Raw genomic sequence first — 23,190 nt, 5'->3', positions numbered from 1 at the left:
GGTTTAATAAAGCTTTCGTTTTGATATGCATATTGGAACAGTATTGAAATTGCGCGCGTCTCGATCCGGGATGCGACTTTTGTACGAATTTATTTGCAAATTTTACTTTGTTGGAACTGTGTAAGAATGAAAGTGTTTCTTTTTTGCACCTAATTTGTAAGGGTAAATTTATGCACCTGCAAACGATTACTCTACGAATAATATTATCGATTATTATTATTTATTAAATTTATTATTAATTAGTATCTTCTATATTTACTTACATACATCGGTATGTGTCATTATACCGTGAATTTTTGTAAATTTTCAATTGTGTAGACCGATACTGAAAAGCTAATAATAATAGAAAAGAAAATTGCATATGTTTGGCAATGACTTTGTTGTATTAAAACTTCGAAAAGATACGAAATTAACCATTTTTTAACTTTCCGTGTAATTCTTCTGATGCATTTCATTCGACGATACTTCGATTTTAGTCGTAGCTGTAATATACTTCATTAATTACAGCAAGGTGGAAATATGTAATATCAATTGTTATATTTGTCCCAGGTTATTTTAAAACATTATTGTCTTTGTACAATGGCGTTCATAGGATAGCAAATGTGGTAACTTTTCTTACCTTTATTCTATTCTTCTGTATTTCCGAACTCTTTCAATTCCAAGTGCTTCCAGACCACTCGCTGCTTGGTTATATTCCAATCTTTGGCTTCGTATTAATTTCTGTAAAATAACAGAAAACAATACAGATGCAACAGCAAGGAGAGATTTCGGTAAAGAGATAAAGAAATTTAACAGTTTCCTCTGATTATCGGATAAAGATATTGTGATAATGAAAAATGTAATTTTCTAAACAAATTAATAATTTAACGATAATGTTTGTAATTTTAACAAATTCATCTACAACTTTGGAATCTTTCCTAAAATGACTGAATATGGAACGGCAATTGCTATTTATAATTGAAAGCAATTAATATCAGGTATATTTTTATATTGTAATATTTGTTAATTAAAATGTAAATATTTATAGAATATCAAATTGGAAATATTTTCTAAAGTAACAACTTGAACTTTATGAATTTCTGTTAGAAACGAGTACGTGAAAAATGATACAGACGAATATAAAAATAAAAATATTTTGCGTTCGAGTAATTAAAATCATTAACAGAGGAAATAATTGCTTGTTTTACTTCTTCCTCTTGCAGCTGATGCATAAATATTTTATTTCGCATAAAAATTCGCGGCCTGTGTTAAATATAATACTAACATACTTTTGATAGAATATAAAAATTAAAAAAAATATATATATATAAATATTAATATAATATATTACTAAAATATTAATAATAACCCAGTCTAAATATTTTATGCTTGCAAGAAAACAAATAGTAAATTATTCATTGGTCGTATATCAGTCATTTAATAATTACGAAATTATTTGATGCATCCAATATAATTTCACAATCATTAGAAGCAATTTCATAATTATTAGAAACAATTTCACTATTCGAAGGTAATACAATTCAATGTGATATTGTTATTTTAGGCATCCATTTCACTTCAATAATTTTAATCGATATTGCTCCGCGATTATCCTCCCGTGTTATTAATAGTTAATTACTTGCACGTGAACAGGAGATTCCTGTCGGAAGCAAAATTTAACCGAAAATAACTCGTAACTTTCGGAAGCTATCACGTAGTAATAAGTAACTACTGTGCTGTCATTAACTTTCTGAAGCGTCCCAGAGTATACTTTTATAACACGGGCCAACTAAAAAAGTTAAGACTGTAAATAAAGGGTTCCTGTCACTTTGCCAACAATTATTTCATCGACAGTCATCTCACCGACACGATTTCATCGGCTATGTTCACACTAACCGGCACATTAAAATCTCCGACCATCTGTTAATAGTTTCACAGACGCGATAATTTCGTCGACAGTCCACCTCGTCGACACCCAATTTCGTGTAATTCTAACCCAAACCTATCCCGGAGTCAATTCGAGTCTTATATTTCATACTAATTATGTACTATTAGACATAATTAAATCGCTGATTTTATGCATTTATGATCAAAGTGAGTGGCTGGAATGCCAAACAAATGCAGGAACCGCTTTAAAAATGCTGACAAATTATTAACAACTTGTTAAAAATGCTAAGAACGATACTGAATATTTATTTAACTCGTGTTTGTTAGAACGGAGTCGGAGAAATTCTATTTTGCATAAAGATCCACAGTCTGGTTATAATAATTACTTTAAATTACTTCATTATATTTGAACATGTTATTTGTAGACTGCAAACTTTTATATAAATTAATTTTCATTAATTGTTCGATAAAAATCTGAGATAAGAAAACATTTCTTACATCGACTAGAAAATTTCTCGTCGCGAAAGTCGAATAATAATACAAATAATATTGTGTTAGTGTGCACGTGTACTTGCATTTTACAAATCCGCGGTATACTTATGAATAACTTAAAACTTATTTCAAATTCAAATTACTTTACAATATTTGAATGTGTTATTTGCAGGCTGCAAATCTTAATGGAAACGCGAGCAATCTTCAAGCATTGTTTTATAGAAATCAAAAGAAAGGAAACATTTCTAACGTTAACTAGAAAATTCCTCGTTGCGAACGTTGAATAATAATAAAATTAATTTCGTGTTAATACGCGCGTTCACTTGCATTGTAAATACAGTAATAAATATATATAATATATAATATAATAAATATATATAAATAATTATATAATATAAATATAAATATAAATATAAATATAAATATAAATATAAATATAAATATAAATATAAATATAAATATAAATATAAATATAAATATAAATATAAATATAAATATAAATATAAATATAAATAAATATATATAAATATAATATATAAATACGGTAATAAAAGTTACGGTAATTTCTCCCTAATTCACACTCAGATTGCGCACAAAAATGGACAGTTTGGGAAGAGAAGATACGATTATTCGAGCCTTGCGTCTCGTTTTTATAGTTATTGACAATCGGTAACTAAAAAACGTTATCTTCCAAGGCTTCAATAATCGTATCTACTCTTCCCAAATCGTCCATTTTTGTGCGCAATCTCAGCGCGAATTAGGGAGAAATGACTATATTTCGCGAATGAAGTCTTTATTGGGAGTAAGGAATTTCTGTCGGATCCTTCTTCTCGAGAACTGTGTCAGGATAATTTGAGCGGCGGATAACCCAAAAATGTATAAAATTTGAACGAAAGAGCGACAGCTTCCTGTTGATTATGCTGCAAGGGGCATTTTTGACTTCACGGAATGGACGATTAATTATTTGAAGTACGCCGTAACGGAGCGTGATGGCGGTTAAGGTAGGGTATAACGCTTTTGGTGTGATGGTCCGATAAAATCAGTCGGAGCTTAATATGCACGTATCGTGATAACTTTAATATAGATGAGATATTACAATGTAAAACGGGACATTCAATTCGAGACAGTATAAGATTTAAGGCAGAGCGTTTATTACGGATAAACGATCCCTGTGTGTACGCTCTTCCCCATATAAACATAAACTTTGCGAACAATTTCATTTCAAACCGATCTCCGGGTTTGGACTTTCTACTCGTAATCGTCGCCAGAAGATGCATGACAGGTGCGGCATCAATGTATTTTATTGAGAAAAATGTTACTTCTTCGAGAACGACGCGAACCGTAACTTTCCAAAATGGCGTTGCTTTGATAACGATCTGGGCACGGTGCGTCGCACGTTTCTAGCTCATTCGAGATTCAATTCGATTCCCTCGAATTCGTCGCACAATTTATTTTCGTGAAGATTGAAAGATAAAAACTAAAACGAACACAAATTTGTATTCGACACTGACGAACAAATATTCGATCGAGTGCAAATTTGTCTGCAATAAAATTTATCCGAACCAAATTTCATTCGAATAAGAATTCATTTGAATTATTTCTTTTCTGTAATAGGAATTTATTCGCACAGGAATTCATACGGAAAATAATTGATTTCGGTAGAAATGATAAAATATAAAATGTTATTTCATAGTTCATCGACTTATTTCCCTCATAATACATTTTCGAATTGTTCGAATAAATAATTTTCATAGATTTTCATCCCAGCGTTCGCAGCATCGACGGATTGCTGAGATGATAATTAACTTACTCGACAAGTTCCGTATCATCGAATCAATCATCGCGCAATTGCACAGACATAATGGAAATTTCAATCTGCGCCACTTCTGGCATTCGCGGAATGAGGTTAATTGAACTTTTTTTTATCAAGTTGCGAACAGCAATTAAAGCAGCAGCACGTGCTTGATTAAGTATTTTGTTCTACATAAGCATCTGCAGCGTACAAATTAATGGACACATTTCGTTTTGTAAATGCGCGGATGTCAATGCAAATGCACGGATTTAACAATGCAAGTGTCACGTCAGTCGTGTGCACGCGACACGATTGTTTTTATCGAGCTTGAAAATTCATTTTTATTGCAATCTACGAAGAAAGTCGAAAGCAATTGCTATGATGAATCTTGTCTCTCGTACTTTTATATTGATATTAATTACATTAATATTTGTACTAATATTTATATTAATATATTAATTTATATTAATAATTATATTAATAATATTTATATTAATACTTTTATATTTATAAACCCTCAACCGGTATACTGAGGTTATAAATCTGGCATTGTAATTAATTTTATTTCATCTTGTAGTAACAATTTAATTTTCCATTATTTTATCATTTTGTACTCTATCTAAAATAAAATACAATACAGCGTTTATCGACGACGATTTGCATAAAAGTGCACATATTTTTATTGCATCGTGTAGCTGACGTTAAAATATATTCCTTTCAAATGATTCCTTTGACTTCATATTTTTCATATTTTTATACATTTTTCAAACATGAAAACGAAACGTGGAACTATAGTCTATTAGTATCCCAAGATTCAGATTCAAAGCAGCAACATGCAATACTACACAATGCGATAAAAATATATTTGCACTTATATGCAGATGAACATCGACGACCTTAAAAAAAATCCAACAAGATGATCTAGAAAAAGATACTTTTTAAAACGTATTCGTCTCTTGATGCCAATCGAATTCCATAAAAGAAAATTTGTTGTATCATCACTATTGGAGGACATAATTAGATGGCAATGTTTAAGTGCACCCTGTACATTCCTCTAACAGATAAATTAAATTTTACTTCAATGGAGAATTTTCTAAAAATCTGTAAAACTTTTATTACTAATATCATATTATATATGTATTGGGTTGGCAACTAAGTAATTGTCGATTTGTTCAATGAAATAAAAAATTTTTTTTTTACTTGGAATGAAGTTTAATCTGTAATGTATTTTCCATTTTGTTCGATGACCTTTTGCCATCTCTCTGACAACTTGAAAATTCCACGCTCGTAGAAAGTCTGATTCTTTTCGGCCAAACACTGAGTTCAGTGAGATTTTACAGCGTCATCATCATTAAAAGTTTTACCACGAAGGGAGTTGTCCAGGGATCGAAATAAGTGGTAATCCGATGGCGCGAGATCAGGGCTATATGGTGGGTGTAACATCAATTCCCAACCAATATCCATCAATTTTTGCCGAGTGGACAAAGACGTGTGCGGCCTAGCATTGTCCTGCTGGAAAATGACACCTTTACGATTGACCAATTCTGGTCGCTTTTCCTTGACCGCTGCATTCAATTTGTCCAGTTGCTAACATTCACGGATAATAAAAAATAACATAATAATAATAATAATAATGATTTTATAATATAACATTTACGGATATCATAAAAATGGGAGTGAGAGACATCTATAACTGAAATCGGCAATTACTTAATTGCCAACCCAATATATAGTGATATATTAATGCTAATATTCATGCATAATAATAACAATAATAATAATTTTATAATATAACATTTACGGATATCATAAAAATGGGAGTGAGAGACATCTATAACTGAAATCGGCAATTACTTAATTGCCAACCCAATATATAGTGATATATTAATGCTAATATTCATGCATAATAATAATAATAATAATAATTTTATAATATAACATTTACGAATATCATAAAAATGGGAGTGAGAGACATCTATAACTGAAATTTCCGCTTTCGTCCAAAGCCCTTCAATTTTGCCGCACCACGGGTCATCGAAACAAAGACAAAACAAAACGATTCAGAAGAGAAAGCAGAAATAAAGGAGGCGACAGATTCCAGTGCCGGTCGTAAGTTAGTTTTAAGCATTCCATCAATTTGAACGGACCCGGTCGGCAGAAGCAACGGTCTCCGCCGTTCAACGACATGACCAAAAAGAAAAGAACAACGCCCAGGAGAAGTTATCGGGCGCGGATATCAAAGCGGCCGCGAGCGTACATCGCACTATCCGAAAATTGGTAGAACAGCATTTTGATCGAAGGAAATTATTACGGCGAATTCTTGATAATGACATAGTTGTTCATCGTTGTTCATCTAACTTGGACTACAATACTTCGGTAAAAAACGTGTTTAACTTTTTCTTTCAAATATTACATTCCCAATATTTGGACTAAAAACTAGACTATGGATCTCAGTGCATTTATGGCACGTGCAAATTTGTAAAATACCAGAAAACGTATGATAAATTAATAAGATAATTTTTCTTTTCTTTTTCGAATCAGTAATATATTATAATTGGCGAAGGAAATTCTTTTTATAACTTTTTACTCGTTTTAACGACGTATGAAAATGAGAATTTGCAGAAAGATCAGCAGTTTATTTGCAACATTCGCAAGCAAGAGTTCTTTCATTATCAGATTCAACAATCGTATTTGCCATAATTCTGATCATATAATTAAAAATCTGTTGCCGATTTACGACGATATTTAACGTAAAATACACGAAGACCCATAGATACCTATATAGCGAAATAAGATTGTTATTTTGCAAAATTTTGTTTTAGTCTTATTTAGTTCTATTTCAATATTACAACTTCATTACAATATTGCATGCACGTGCAAGCATGAATGCATTGAGATCGATAAAAGTGCAAGAAGAAGGGAAAAGAGGACGCCGAGGAAAAGTTATCGGGCGCGGATATCAAAGCGGCCGCGAGCCTGCGAAGGCGAAGATGACATGACGGAGAATAGGACATGAACACGAAGAGAACCCGAAGACAGAGATGGTACGAAGACGAAGAGGGCATGAAGAAGAAGAGGAGGACATGATGAAGAAGAAGAGGACATGAAGACGGAGGGGACGTGAAGACGGAGGGGACGTGAAGACGGAGAAGACGTGAAGACGGAGAAGACATGAAGACGGAGAAGACATGAAGACGGAGAAGACATGAAGACGAAGAGGATCCGAAGGCACGAAGACGAAAGGGACATGAAAACGAAAGGGACGTAAAAAAGAGAGGACATGAGGACGAAAGCGGTATGAAGACGAAGAGGATATGCAGACGAAGAAGATATAAAGGCAGAGAGAGAAAGAGAGAGAGAGAGAGAGAGAGCGAGAGAGAGTCTTGAGTCTTGACTCAGCTTGAAGTAATCCTATCACGCGGTGCCGAGTCACCGTCCGCTGGTTGGACCCGGCTTCGTGTACTTCGGCGTACGTCTAGATACGAGGGACCTCTCAAAGGATTAGAATCGGGACTGTGTGTTTGATCAAAAGAGCCCGATGCCAGGCTCGGCGGATTCCTGGCGTGCGCGCACGCATCGCGGGGAATCCGGTTGGTCACGCATCCTGTCCGCAGCCCCGGCGATTTCCTTTTGTCAGGCAAATTGACGATGCGAGTCGCGACACGTCCTCCAACGACCTCGAGAAAACAACACATGCCTTCACACCGCGGGTTCCCATAGACCCATCGTATTGTCCACGTTCCAGCAGCTCGTGCCTCGCCTCGGCTCGCCTCGCCTCGCGCCTGGCATCGAAGAGTCACGCCGCGCCTTTCGCCTCGTTCCCTCACAATAGTCGCGCGTCGCGTCCCGTCGTTCTCTTCCGCTTTGCCATGCCTCCGTCCTTTCTCATTTCCATTTACCGGCCAGCTCTTCCACCCTGTGACTTCTTCATCTTCTTAGTCTTCGCCGCATTCTTTGTTTTCATCGCATTCTTCGTCCCATTCGTCTTTTACGGACCTTCTCGTCTTCCTCGAACTTCTTCAATTTCTTCGTCCTCTTCGTATTCTTTGTCTTTCTTCGTCTTTCTTTTCCTCGTCTTTAGCGTATTCTTCGCCTTCTTCCTCATTTTCTTCGTATTCGTCGCATACTTCGACCACTTCGAATTATTCGACTTCTTCGCATTCCTCGTTCTCTTCGTATTATTCGACTTCTTCGTCTCCATTATCTTCATCGCACTCGTTGTCTTCTTTATTCTCTTCGTTTTCATCGCATTCTTCGACTTCATCGCATTCTTTGCTTTCATCGCATTCTTCGTCCACTTCGTGTTATTCGACCTTTTCGCCTTCTGTGTTTTCTTCGTTCTCTTCGTATCATTTGATCTTTTTATCTTCTCCGTTTGCATCGCATTTTTCATGTTTCCTGCGATTCGTCTTTTCCGATTTTCTCATCTTCTTCACCTTTCTCGCTCTCTTTGCATTCTACGACTTCTTCATGTTCTTTGTGTCCGTCATAGTATTCATCTTATTCGTCTTCATAGTATTCTTTATCTTCTTCGTTCTCACAGTACTCTTTGTCTTCTTCATCTTCATGGTATTCTTCGTCTTCTTCATCTTCATCACATTTTTCGTCTTCACCGTATTCGTTGTCTTCTTCGTCTTCATCATATTCTTCATCTTTTTCATCTTCATCATATTCTTCGTCGTCCTTCATTTTCTTCCTCTTTATCGTATTGTTATTTTTCTTTACTTTCTTCGCCTTGTCATATTTTTTGTCTTCGCTATTTTCTTCATCAGCATGTTATTCGTCTTCTCTATTTTCTTCGCTTTTACCGCATTCTTTGTCTTCGTTATTTTCTTTGCCATTATTGTATGATTCGTCTTCTTCATCTGTTTCGTTTATTTCGTCTTTTCCGTCTTTCACACCTGCTTCATTTTTGTTTTGTATTTTTCGCCTTTCCGGTCTTCTTCATCTCTCTGCGGTCTTCTCCATCCTCCTCGTTCTCCTTCTATTCTCCGTCTCCGTCCCGTCGCTCCGTGTTAGCCGGTTCATCTTCTTTTACGCAATTGTTACACGTATAGCAGCCAGTACAAGCGCCGACTATCGATGTTCCATGAATTACAAGCGGCTCGTTTCATTTAAAGCTGCTGAATGATTTATCGCTTTATGCCGGCGACGAGGGCCCGGTACGTTTTCGTGGAAGAATTCAAATCAAGTGTTGTTTGAACTCGTCCTACGGCAGGGTCAAATATTGTGAATGGGTGTAACCTGCAATTGTAGAGGATGCGTTTTCGAACGAACCAATGCACAATCGGTTTTACATCGAATCAATTGGAGTTAGGAAATTTTTATATAATTATTTTAATTATAGGAAATTTTATTTTTATTTAAGATATAGGCTTCCAATTCAATTATTGTAAAATGAGTTTATTCCATTGAAAACAAAACGACATAAGTTACAGCTACATTTAATACATTACTTTTTAAAAGTATCCGGACAAAGTCTAAATATTTTCTAAATTCAGTTTCTAAATATCACCGAAATGTGTTTACGGAGAATTTATTTATCATCTAACATCTTTGTTTATCATCTAATATTCGTTGATACATTACATTGATTAAATTGTTATAACGAAACTGTGCACATCACTACTGCAAAAAAAGAGTCAACTTTCAGCCGACAATTATCTCTCTTATTATCTTCTTTCTTATCAGTATAACTATTACATAATGATTAACATTATTATGATTATTATGTTTTCTTATTGATAACTTTATAATGATAAGAGAGAAAAAATAAGAGGCAATTATCGGTTGAAACTTGATCTTTCTTACGCAATATAGTTGCATGTACAGTTTCGTTATAACAATTTTTATTTAACTAATTTTTACTTAAATTACCTATTTTGGGAAGCTAGAATTAATTGGAACGAACGTACGTATTTAATTCGAATAAAAGATAATGTATTTATAATAGTTATCTTTTATTCTAATCAAATACGTACGTTCATTTGAATAAATTTGAGCTCCTCAAAATTAACAGTTCAAGTAACAATTACTGAAATAAAAATTGTACGACCGAATGTTGGATGAATTATGAATAAAACGTTTAATTAGATTCTACGTTCTGTTTTTTAGTTCGTTGTTATATCTTCGAAATCGGCGAAGTTACATGTTTTTGAAGTCAATTTTGGTGAAACGTGCGAGTGTGGATGAATTTAATTTTTTTATAATTTAATTTATGATGTGAAAATATGAATATTACATAAGTAACCCATCTACTAAATCATATATAAATATGTACGTTATGAAGTTTGTCAGTTTTTGCGAGTAATTAATTCAGAGAGAACGTGAGAGCCTTCCTAAATATTTAATCATTTTTATTAATCACCATAAAAATTTAATCATTATTTAAATAAACAATCGATTCGTGTTCTAATATGTTGTCTAAGTGTTTTTGTATATAATTTATTGACCTATACCATTCACGAAACGAACTCTGATTTTAATAACAACGAACACTGCAAAAGTTTCTCGAACAGTTTCTCGTACGATAAATACGTTCGGACGAATTCGTGCGACTATCGAAGAAATGAAACACTCGTAGCGCAATCGGTCGCATAAGAATTCATTTGTTCGATTCATGTGATGTAATCGGTAGAGCATTGGTTCGCCAGGAAACGCATCTACTGCAATCGCAGCCTAACGCAGGGTTTATTCACAGGGAATTGGCTATTCGAGAGTTCTGTTATTACGGCAGATCGTCTGGCGGTTGATAGGAGAGATTCGATTAGAACTTCGATAGTCGCACGAAATTGCATGCAAATGTACAGGCACACATAATTTGCACGCCCGATTCCCTTTTTACGCAACTTTCTGTTACGCGAACTCGAAATAACATGGTTTAGAGAGCAATACTAGATTTGCACGGTACATTTTCACCAGCTTGCAACTTTTTCTTCTTTTTAGACTTTAAACACTCTTGCTTGCGAACATTTTAATACTTCGACTGCCACGCCAGCAAGGTAAAAAGTTTCATAAAATGCATCTTTGGTATGACTGTTGTTCGCCGAATATTGAAACAGACGTGAAATTGTAGTCAATGGCCCAAATGCCTTTTTAATTTTTCGACAAAAATTCAACGCAATAATAATATTAATAACAGTAATAATAAGGGTGATAATAATGATAAAAATGAAAATGGAAGCAAATATGAGTACAATATACAAAACAAACACAAACTAAATATCTTAGCTTCTGAGAACATTATAGAGCTTTTATTTTACTTCATAAATTTTCTAAATTTTATATATTTTTATTTTGTTAACATTGTCAATCAAGAACCTGTCCAAAGGATCATTACAGAGAGATCGAGACGCGTAATGATTAGCCACAAAAACTCGGTGGGTTCTCATAGAAGATCGCAGATTGTTAAAATTAAAATTAATAATATTATTATTATTGAACTTATTATTAAACGATAGACTATTAAACACGTTTGATGTTCCATGACTAAGATTATTTTTGTGCTTGAATCTAGCTGAGCAATACATCTGGATCAGAAGAGTGCATAATTATTTGCTTATACTTTTATAAACTTGCTAGGCTCACAGTTTATTATTGCAAACTCTTCCTGTTATGGTTCTGAGAATATCGTGGTCAACGGTTACAGGGAGTTGTGTATTGGAAATACCATTTTTGGTGTGAGAACTGCGACGTAAGGAACTGCGTTACATTGACCAATAATTTTTTTGCATATGCTGGAATTCTCGAAATGATTTTTAACAAGAATTTATTTGGTTAGCGTATAATATCGTAAAAATCACACTACCTGTAAATTGATAGGACTGAATTTTGTTCAAAGGAAATTATCATTGTGAATTCTCGTTAATGACATGGTATAATCATTGCTCAATAGATCTAATTTGAATTACAATACTTAGGTGCAAAATACATTTAGCTCTTCCTTTAAAATGTTATATTAAAGTGTTATATTATGTTATGAACTAAATTTCATAACTAATTTCATAACTATGAATCCTCGTGCGTTTATGTTAAGTAGAAATCTTAGAAATGCAAAAAAACGCGTAATAAATTAACAAGGTCTAACGGCAATTTTATTTTATTTTTCGAATAAGTAACATTATGGTTGACCAAGGAAACTTTTCCTTAATTTTATTCATTGTAAAATGACGTATGAAAATGAGAAATTGCATAAAGATCAGCGGTTTATTCATAACATTCGCGAACAAGAGTCTTTTCCTGTCCGACATACTTTTTGCATTACGTATGATGGTTTTAATTATCAAATTCTGATTGTATAATTAAAAATTTGTTGCCGATTTGCGACGATATTTAACGTAAAATACACGACAACACATAAATATCCGTATAGTGAAATAAAGTTATTATTTTTAACGATTTTATTTTAGTCTCATTTAATTTAATTTTAATATTACAACTATAAATTATACACACGTGCAGTATAAATGTATTAAGAACAATGAAAGTATAATACTCGATCGATGAGATAGTAAATGCATAAAAATCACTGGAAATATTTGATTAATAAAAAAGTAGGATAAAGATCGACGAAAATATTTAATCGACAGAATAGTAAATGCATAAAGATCGACGAGAATATTTAATCGATAGAGTAAAGTCAGAAATTGAGAATAATAATTGTAACGAAACATTAAAAAATTGAGCAACTGTTACATTAAGCTGCAGAAAATACTATAATAAGCTGTATTATAATACTATAATAAAGACGCATTTAAGAAAAAAATGATACATTTGCGCAGACTATAACCAATCTATCTGCTGTCTTTAACAGCTTTATTAACTTCAACATTGATATCCTTCAATCATTATAAACTCTGCTATTTTAGATCACATCGTCTCATTCTTGCCGTAAGAACATAAGATCCGCATTCTAATCGTAACGTAGATTAGACAGATTACTTTGTGCCTAAAAATACGGTCGTGTTACGACTATATCGAAACAGGTTTGAAATGAAAATATATGCGTGCAATAATTATTGATAAATAGAACACGGGACTCGTTCTCCGCTACAAAGAAATCGAATCAATCAAAAGTAGTATAGCGTGAAATTGAACGTGTTCGTGGTCCATAAGTTAATGAATCCCGAGCGTGTCACGATCGCGTCAGGATCTGGATGTAATTTCATTCAGAAAAAGTTTTTCAGGGAGTCCGAACCAATCTGCGAGAGAACGAGCGAATAAGCCGCGATGGCTCGAAAAACGTCGAGGAGGAAATGTTATGGTCGCGTCATTTAGCATACAGGGTGACAGATAAAAATACGGAATACCTGCTATTACATTTTTATAAACCTGCATCACATCCGAACTTGAAAAATTTAATGTACAGCCGAATTAATCGCGAAACCGTTCTAATTTACATATCGGTCTGCTAATAACCTTGGGAAATAAAGCGAATCATCGTACAACATCAGTTTTTATGAAGTACGAAGAAATTACTGTTTCCATAATAATCTACAGTTTTATGATTCATATACTGCAAAATTCTAAATTTTATAGTAAACTATTTTTCGATATATTACTATATATAATAATAATAATAATAATAATAATAATAATAATAATAATAATATAGTAATATATTATTATATTAATATAATATATATTATTATTTTATTATTATTATTATTATTATTATTATATTATGTATATATTAAAATAATATATTATTATATTAATATATATATTAAAATAATATATTATTATATTAATATATATATAATAATAATAATATATATTATAATAAATAATATATTACTATATTATTATTATTACTGCTGCATTGGTTTATATATTATATTAATCATTGCTTTATCTAATTCTTATAAAAAAATTCTTCCATTTTGACACAATTTCACCATCGTACAAGAATGCAAAACCAAATAAATATTAAGTTTATTTCGCACATTTATGATAATTCTTTAAATACAGGCACAAAAATGGAGCCATATTTATTTCCTACAAAATTTCCGAATTTGTGTAATATTGATATAAAAACAGTACCATTAAAGATTATATCATTTAATTAATTATGTGTTTCACTAAATGCAAAGAATAACTTACTAATAACAAAAAAATCAGAGTTAAGCAAATACAGTATGAAATTATTGCAACTACTGTAACTATACGGTTACTGATGCCAAGACTGCGGATCTTTATGCAAAATAAAAATTGCGCTTGCGAATTGCAACAATACGTTGTCACAGGTAGAAACTTATTTCTCTTTTTTAACAATTTGATTAACTTGAAAATAATATAACGACACTTTCAAGTTCTTTTAATCTGTCTACTGTTTTGAATTCGATCTACTCATTTTTGTCATAAATGCATAAAATCCGCAGCCTTCTAATGACCATATTAATGACAATATTGAAAGTAGAAAAAGAGTCGTCAATAATGCACTTGTGAAAATAGTCCGCCGTCCGAGGATTAGTAAAAGCGTTCTTAATCGAAAACTATGATTTTTTTAAAAAATGGAACCAATATTAGACACCTTTAGCTTGTGGGTGCCTAATATACCGTAAGGCTCGAATATAATCGTGTTCTCTTCTTGCCGAATAGTTCATTTTTGTGCCGCGACCTGGGCGTCAATTAGGAAGAATTTACTGCGCCGGTGTTTTACATTTCGGAGAGCGCGGCGGCGCGGTTCTTGCCAAGCGCGGAAAACGCGTTTATGTACGGTGAAGCTGGTTCCCACAGACACGTCCCTGGGATGTTTGGCTTTCGATTTATCGATCGGACAAAAAATCACCGGCTAATCGCGGCGTTCTCGAGGAACGAACGAGAAGCGGCCACGGATACCTCCCTTTCCTAGCGCACTATCGCGGGCATTTTTTACCCGGTCGGCCGAGCGATCCTCTCGATCCTCTCGATCCTCTCGATCCTCGTGCACGATCCGTGGCGAGTCGTTTTTGCGGCCAGTGCCGGCCGTCTTTCCAGACACTTGCGTATAAATATTAATGCGGCCAGGATACTCGGTAACCTAACCGACGAGTTTTTTTTCGGACGCGATTGATATTTATACCGCGCGATCTATCTCGGCTCGTGGAAGGAAGAGGAAGTCGGAGAAAACGGTCGTTTTGAAGATCAATGTTGCTTTACGTCGGCGCGAGGAACGGGGCCTCGCCTCGGCGCAACCGCATTATCGTCGCAGCCTCTGTGGTGAAGCAGTAACGACGTGTTCTTTGGGAAACGTTAACTGTTTCACAACAAGCACGATGAATTTAATAAGCAATCGATCCGCGGAAGTTCGATAGCGACTATTTTGCATCGCCGCTTTGCGAGGGTAATGAGAACGTGTCTGTTCCGATTTTTCGCGACTTTTTTCCGCAACGTACAGTGGAACGGGAAAGTATTCGAACGTATCAGGTCTATAACGGAACGTTCTGTCCGTTTGCGAAATGAAAGAGAATAATAAGTTTTTCATACGCGTAATGATATTTACTGTACAATATAATTTCCGTCGTTACTTATACGACCTCTTGCCAGCGTGATGGCAATTTGTGCAAGTATTATCTTTGAAAAATATATACAGTCGGTGTAGAAAGTATTCGTGTATCTTTTAAAACGGAACAACGTTTTTTTATAATTACGTCAAGCGGTCTGAATTTTTGTTGGGATGTTAGAGGGTTTGGTTTACTGGACAATTGCTACAAAATTTATTTTAAAAAATTGTAATTTGGCGGCACGGTAAAATAATGAAAAAACGACGTTTTCTTAACACTTTTATTTCAGTCGAAAATTTAAAGAATGCACTTTGTAGATCTTGGTAATTTATATGCATGCTGAGATAAATGTTGCAAATATATGCACGATTGTATTAAAATCGTCGTAACTGTTCCGTTTTTTAATGAATCGAAGCCGAGAAGTTTGGAAATTTCGAAGCGTTACGCTTTTAAAAAGTGCACGATCAAAAAGTCTCGAGAGAGAACGGAAAAACCTTTCTGAAAATAATTCCAAGGTTTGGTTGCATATTAAGCGTGATAAATCACTGTGCGGGCAAGAATTCCTTCACGGAAGCCTCGCTGCAGCGAAATAAATGGAACAACTCGTGCCACGAGCATTCTTACGTATTTTCTTTCTTTATCTCCATAATGGCCTGCTGTTCGAGCAGTTGACAGTGTTGAACGAAAGAACGCGTAACGAAAGTACGTTTCACGAAAATTGGAAAGCTTGAGCAATGAGAGGCTTACGAAAGGTAAACCCTATGAGCGTACGAAAATGCGAATATTCAAATAAATCATTCGAAGAAAGAATCGTTCGAATAAACAGCTGGAATAATTTATGAAGAATAATGAATTATTCGAATAAAATTGTCGTCTAAAGGAATTCATTCGGATAATTATCTTAAACAAACATTTATTCGAAACAATCCGAATAATGTCCATCTCCATTTAATAATAATAAATCATTATAATAATACAACAACAATAATAATAATAAATAATAATAGAAGATTGCGCGCAAATCTGCGAAAATTTGCAAAATGTGTGGTGGAAACGGACATTACGTCTCCATTTTTATTATAACGTAAGCATGAACAAAGGAATTTACTCAATCTATGTTCATTCAATTAAATTAAATTAATTAAAAATGGATTTAATTAAAATTGGATCACATTTATCATTTTCAAATTGTTGAAATTACGAAGACTATGCAATCAGAGTCTTCGTAATTTCAACGATTTGAAAATGATAAATGTGATCCATTTTTGATTAGCCGAGCACGCGTGTATCCCTAATTAGTTCGGATAATCAATGTGTCTCTTACGAATGTTAACATTTTCGAACAGAATTTTAATTACCACGCTACACGCGGATAAAATAATATAGTATAGTAAGTAATATAGTATATATGAGCCGTTTATATTTTGAAAGTGGCATAAGTCACTTTGTTTTTAAATCGATATATTTAAGGGTTTGCGTTTTAACACGTTTAAAAATATGGATGCTAACTTTCGAGAAGATTTACTCGTATCTGTTATCTCAGGATACTGATATTTTTCTCAGTATAAATAATTTCGTGTAAACATTAAAAAATCACCACTTTTCATTACGATAAAGTGACTTATGCCACTTTCAAAATAAACGGCTCATATATAGTATTGATACGTTCTTCGAATTCGGAGAAATGTCGAAAATTTCGACGAAGCGCGAATCCAGATGAGCCCGCACTCTACTGCTAATTACTGTCGCTGCTAACAGGTGTGGACTCGGACAGGTACCGTTGTTGCCGTAATTATTGTAATTCGTACCAATATAATCTGATACCGTCCATTACATGGAGTTAATAATAAACGCACGATTAATGCGCGCCTCGGAATGATAAACCAGGACAGCCCTACTGAACGCGAAAGATAATTATGTAGGTGAAAGCTGCGTCGGTTCGTCGTTGGGCCAGCTGTTCATGTAAACAAATTAAGCGTAATCCGTACTTTGTAGACCGCGTTATTATTTTCGTTTTTCTTTCCGGGCCTTTTCTTCCAGATCGATTCAAATTCTAAAAGGAACACGAACCCGAGAGTTAATGGGGAATGTATTGCTATCGAAGTCCCGGTAAGACCGATCGGCAGAGATGGAAGAGAGAGTTGAAGTACAAATTACAGGAAGCTCGGCACGCCGGATTCTTTCATGAATTTCGAAACAGCTGGCCGGAGAGGTGTTAAAACATCATCAGTTTCGGAATTAATGTGTTCAACCGCTGAGGAGAATACCAGTTTCTTACGCTCCGCGCGCCACGCCGAAATTTAACAGCTTATCGTTATCATGATCCGCGGAAGTTACTAACCCACTCGGAGAGATTATCTTAATAACGAACGCGTTACGTTGCAAGAGCGAATCAACATTTTACGCCGAGATGTTTCTGTCCTTCAGTCGAGTATTTGATTACGAATTGTGAATAGAAATTTATTTTAAATTTAATTTACTTCAAATTTAATTTATTTTTAATTTAATTTATTTTAAATTCAATTCATTTTAAGTTTAATTCATTTTAAATTTAATCTATTTTAAATTTAATTTATTTTAAATTCAATTTATTTTAAGTTTAATTCATTTTAAATTTAATCTATTTTTAATTTAATCTATTTTACTTTAAATTTAAACTAATTTCAACAAAAAAATTATATGGGGGTTCAATTAATGGAATTAAATTTCAATTGAATTTAACGTTAGAATTTTGAAATTTAAGTAATTTTTGATTTAATCAAAACAGGTTTACAGTTTTCATATTATTTACTTTATTTATCCATTGCTTTTGGAACGATCTGTATAAATAAGCACCGTCCACCGACGACGTGCGCTGAAAAGTAGTGCAGAAGGTTGTTGGAGGCCGTGATTTTCAGAATGACTGCGTGTCACGTGTCGCGCAACAGTGATTGTCAACGGCATACGTCATGCGGACGACCCTCGTGATTCTAATCACGGAGCACGTGAGTAGAAATGTCTATCAGCTGGATAAGGACTTCCTCGTGGGGCTCTGACCGGCCATGCAACCACTTTAATAATTCACCATTTACCTCGCGATTAAAAGATACTTTAGCTCTCCAATGGAAAAAAAACGCTTCGACGGACAATCTGGAGACGCGTTACATTGTTGCCGAAATCAAATCGTTCCCGTGTCGAAATCACTGACAATTCTATTTGCGAATTCACTGCAATATTCTACAAGTATTAGGTCTATACCGGAAAGTTCTGTCCGATAGTGTCACTTCAAGTTTCAATCCATATGCACATGTTGATTTGAGACATATATGACTATCTCTCTTTACCATTGCATTTACACACATGTATTATCCTAAATAAACTGAAACAAAGATGTCTCATGTCATTATTAAGTGAGACGCGATCGTGAAAACATGGCTACCGATGATAATGCCGGACCACATGCTGCTTTAGCGACTCGTCAGAAAATCGCAGAGCCAGGCTGGGAAATTCTGTCGCATCCACCATACTCCCCAGACCTAGCACCCTCCGATTATCACTTGTTTCTCTCTTTGCAAAACTTTTTACAGGAAAAAAAATTCAAAACTGAAGCTGATGTCAACCAAGCACTAGTTGAGTTCTTCGCCTCTAAAAATAAATCATTTTTTAAAAGTGGCATTTACAAGTTGCCATCACGCTGGCAAGAAGTCATAAGTAACGATGGAAAGTATATTCTACAATAAATATTATTAAATGTATGTATATAATTCTACAATATAAATTAAATATATATATATTATTATATTATATAATATATAATATTATATATTATATATATTATTATATTACATATTATATATATTATATTATTATATAATATATAATATTATATATTATATATATATTATTATATTATATTATATTATATTATTATATATATTAAATATATATTCTACAATAAATATTATTAAATGTATGAAAATTGTGTTATATTTCAATTCAAAAACGGACAGAACTTTCCGGTAGACCTAATATAATACAAAACAAGGAATATCACACACTAGAAATTAGAAATGCAATCAGTCGGTGACCGTGATTTATCGTTGTTATTGATCACGATCGTGATTCAACTTCAGCCACGATCGCGATGGTGATTTTCTTGTTTTGACTGAATGTGCTCTATGTAATGATTACATTCGTGATTACGTCACACCGTTCATTTGGTCTTGAATCTTGATCGATGAATTCTTTTTTATGCAATGCTTCAATATATAGTTTGTATGAAACTCTGCAAATACTCTGCTAAAATACTTATAAATTAATAATGAAAGATAACTGAATTTTTTCCTTATATCTTGTATCATCGCAACCATTCAAGAAGTGAAATTAATTCTTCGTCTTGATCTAGCAACAATGAACCGTTAAAGATATTCGTTTGAACAGTGTACAAAGGTGCAAACAATTTCTTTTATTTAATGTATTTATTGTGTGTGTATGCATTTATTATATTATAATGTAATTTACAAACGCGCTATCTAAATCGGTAGAAAGAAGGAATCTTGAAGCAATGATTTTTCTACGATTATAAAATATTGTATACAATATATAGCATCATTTATTTACAGATCAGAATCAATTTATGCTTTTTGCAACATAATGGGAAATTCAATTATTGAGATTCAATTCAGTCTTCGCTGCAGATCTTGGAAAAACAATTAATTAATTAAAGATGTATTACTTGAGCTAATTTTGTTATTACCAGTACAATCGAAGACTTGAAAAACAATTAAAAAATAATTGTATTGAAAATGAGCAGATATTTTTGGCTCACAGTATAAAATGAATCTTTTTCAAAAATATTAGCTGCTTTCACATCGCAATAAACAAACAATTCTACATATATATTTCTAATAATTAATTTAGACTTAACTAATTTTTCATAGGCAAACAATTCTACATATATATTTCTAATAATTAATTTAGACTTAACTAATTTTTCATAGGCAAACAATTCTACATATATATTTCTAATAATTAATTTAGACTTAACTAATTTTTCATAGGCAAACAATTCTACATATATATTTCTAATAATTAATTTAGACTTAACTAATTTTTCACATCCAATTTTGTGACCTAGCTATTCATATACAAATATCTTTTATTTCATTCGTAGCAAAGATGAATATTATTAACACGTTGTTTAAATGTTATTAACACCGAGTTGTTTTTACTCGCCACTTCACTCTGGTCATTTTATATATTGACCAAAAATTGACAGATTATATGTAATCATAAATTATTGTGTACATAACAATGGCACAATGGAACGAACATTTTACGATCCATTCATTTTAGCGCACTAAATAAACATGTAAGCGTGCACCCGTCGGTGATACACGTGGCACGGAACATGTTAATGAGAAATATTCACCATCGAGCTTTTACGTTGTAATGTAATCTAGTCGCTTACGCTCTCAAAAAATGTTTATTCAGCACTTTTTGTCCTTGTTGCGACGTTTTCCAGACTAGCTGATCTTTATATGCATTTATGGCACGTGCAGATCTTCAAAATGCAAGGAAGCATGCAAATTAATAAGATCTGATAACATTTTCGTTTCCTTTTTTGCAATAAGTAATCGTTCAGCCAAATAAGAAAACTTTTCTCTACTTCGAAGTTTCGTAAAATCGGGCGTAGGATAATCAGAATTTGCATGACGATCCGCAGTCTAGCGGTTACTGTAATACAGTAATTTCTCCCTAATTGGCGCTCAGATTCCGCACAAAAATGGATAATTTGGGAAGAGGAGATAATTCAAGTCATTGAATTTCTCTTTTGAAAACATATTTTATACCTTCTTCAGAGTTAATAAAATATATGAATTAAAAGTTAAATAATGAACAGCGCGATCATCATTTCCATAATTAAATATGTATTCTAATAATTCCGATAGATTAGATAGTTCGTGTGACAATAAATTACGTGCATTCTTTCCAAATTCAACGTTGTCAACTGCTGACGTTTCTCTGTCCAAATTAATTTATATACGAGGAATTCGCATATACTCGTCTACGTTTCACGTCTAATTAAATATTTATGCAGTAATTTCTCCCTAATTCGCGCGCAGATTGCGCACAAAAATGGATAATTTGGGAAGAGGAGACAATTCAAGTCATTGAATTTCTCTTTTGAGAACATATTTTACACCTTCTTCATTAAATAAAATATATGAATTAAAAGTTAAATAATGAACAGCGCGATTATCATTTCCATAATTAAATATGTATTCTAATAATTCCGATAGATTAGATAGTTCGTGTGACAATAAATTACGCGCATTCTTTCCGAATTCAACGTTGTCAACTGCTGACGTTTCTCTGTCCAAATTAATTTATATACGAGGAATTCGCATACTCCTCTACGTTTCACGTCTCATTAAATATTTATGCAGTAATTTCTCCCTAATTGGCGCTCAGATTGCGCACAAAAAAGGAACAATCTGGGAAGAGGAGATACGATTATTCGAGCCTCGCGCCTCGTTTTCATAGTTGTCGACAATCGGTGACTATAAAAACTTGCCGCAATTGGCTCGAATAATCGTATCCCCTCTTCCCAAATTGTTCATTTTTGCGCAGAATCTGAGCGCGAATTAGGGAGGAATTACTGCATCCTTCTCGAGAAATATTTAGTGAACGCGACTGCGAACGATCTTTCTACTTCACGATAAGTTTTACTTATTGCTGCAACCAATTAATACCGGCTTAATGTGGTGCCGACTTATAATCGGCAATTGCCCGTAGAACCGGTTCCATTTTTTATCGGAAGATCACAGCCAGCCATCCGCGATCAATATAAGTCGAACGATCGCGAGTACAAATCGTTAATCGGCTGATGCAAATAGAAATGCGTGTAAAGGCACTGTGTTCGTTATTGTAATATTTTCTTCTTGGAGAAGCACAAAACGCTTTGAGAAGATGAATTGAACATTAATTCTGGTTATAATGGAAGCGTCTTAATACGTATTCAATGCCATAGATCAATTCACAGTCACGTGAAACAAGATAAGCAGACTTTATTAACACGTATACAAGTTTAACTCTGCTACAAGCTTAACTCTCAGGCTAACGGAGAAATCTCAGTACCGAAATAATATTACAGACAACAATGTTAGCTTATTTCAGAATTATTTCCGTGCCTGTGATCACATTTAAAATAACGTTGTTCGAAATAATACCTCAAATAGCATGTTAATTTATTTTAGAATTATTTGAAATAATTAGTTGAAATAATTGTGAAATTCTTCTTGGAAATTGTACGATGATCCAGTGATCAGCTGTATTAAATGATTATTCGATATTAAGTAATATTTTCTCTGAAAAATGACACCCCTATCTCTTACCTCGCATTATTTTCATTCGCGACGGTGTTAGGTGGATCCGGAGAAAAATTTCGTAAGCAAATTGTTGTACAGATTTTTAAAAATAAAATCATTTTGTTGCATGTTTTTTCAAGAATTATATCTTCACGAAGAGGGAGTTTCGCATCTACATGTTTCTTAAAATAAGATCTTTTCGCGGCTT

The 23,190-nt window shown here is 33.5% G+C and overlaps 1 protein-coding gene across 3 annotated transcripts in view; it reads right to left on the bottom strand.

Moving 5' to 3' along the window:
• Positions 1-682: 682 nt before the first annotated feature.
• The window catches only part of LOC117219088 (uncharacterized), a 327,339-nt gene continuing 304,831 nt past the window's right edge, over positions 683-23,190 (bottom strand). For all 3 annotated transcript variants that reach the window (XR_013034608.1, XR_013034609.1, XR_013034612.1), the window contains one exon: positions 683-720. The gene's annotated coding sequence lies outside the window, so the exon portion shown is untranslated. The remainder of the gene's footprint in view (positions 721-23,190) is intronic.

This window comes from Megalopta genalis, chromosome 12, assembly GCF_051020955.1.
Source record: "Megalopta genalis isolate 19385.01 chromosome 12, iyMegGena1_principal, whole genome shotgun sequence".
NCBI lineage: Eukaryota > Metazoa > Arthropoda > Insecta > Hymenoptera > Halictidae > Megalopta > Megalopta genalis.
This window is presented reverse-complemented; position numbering and strand designations above follow the sequence as displayed.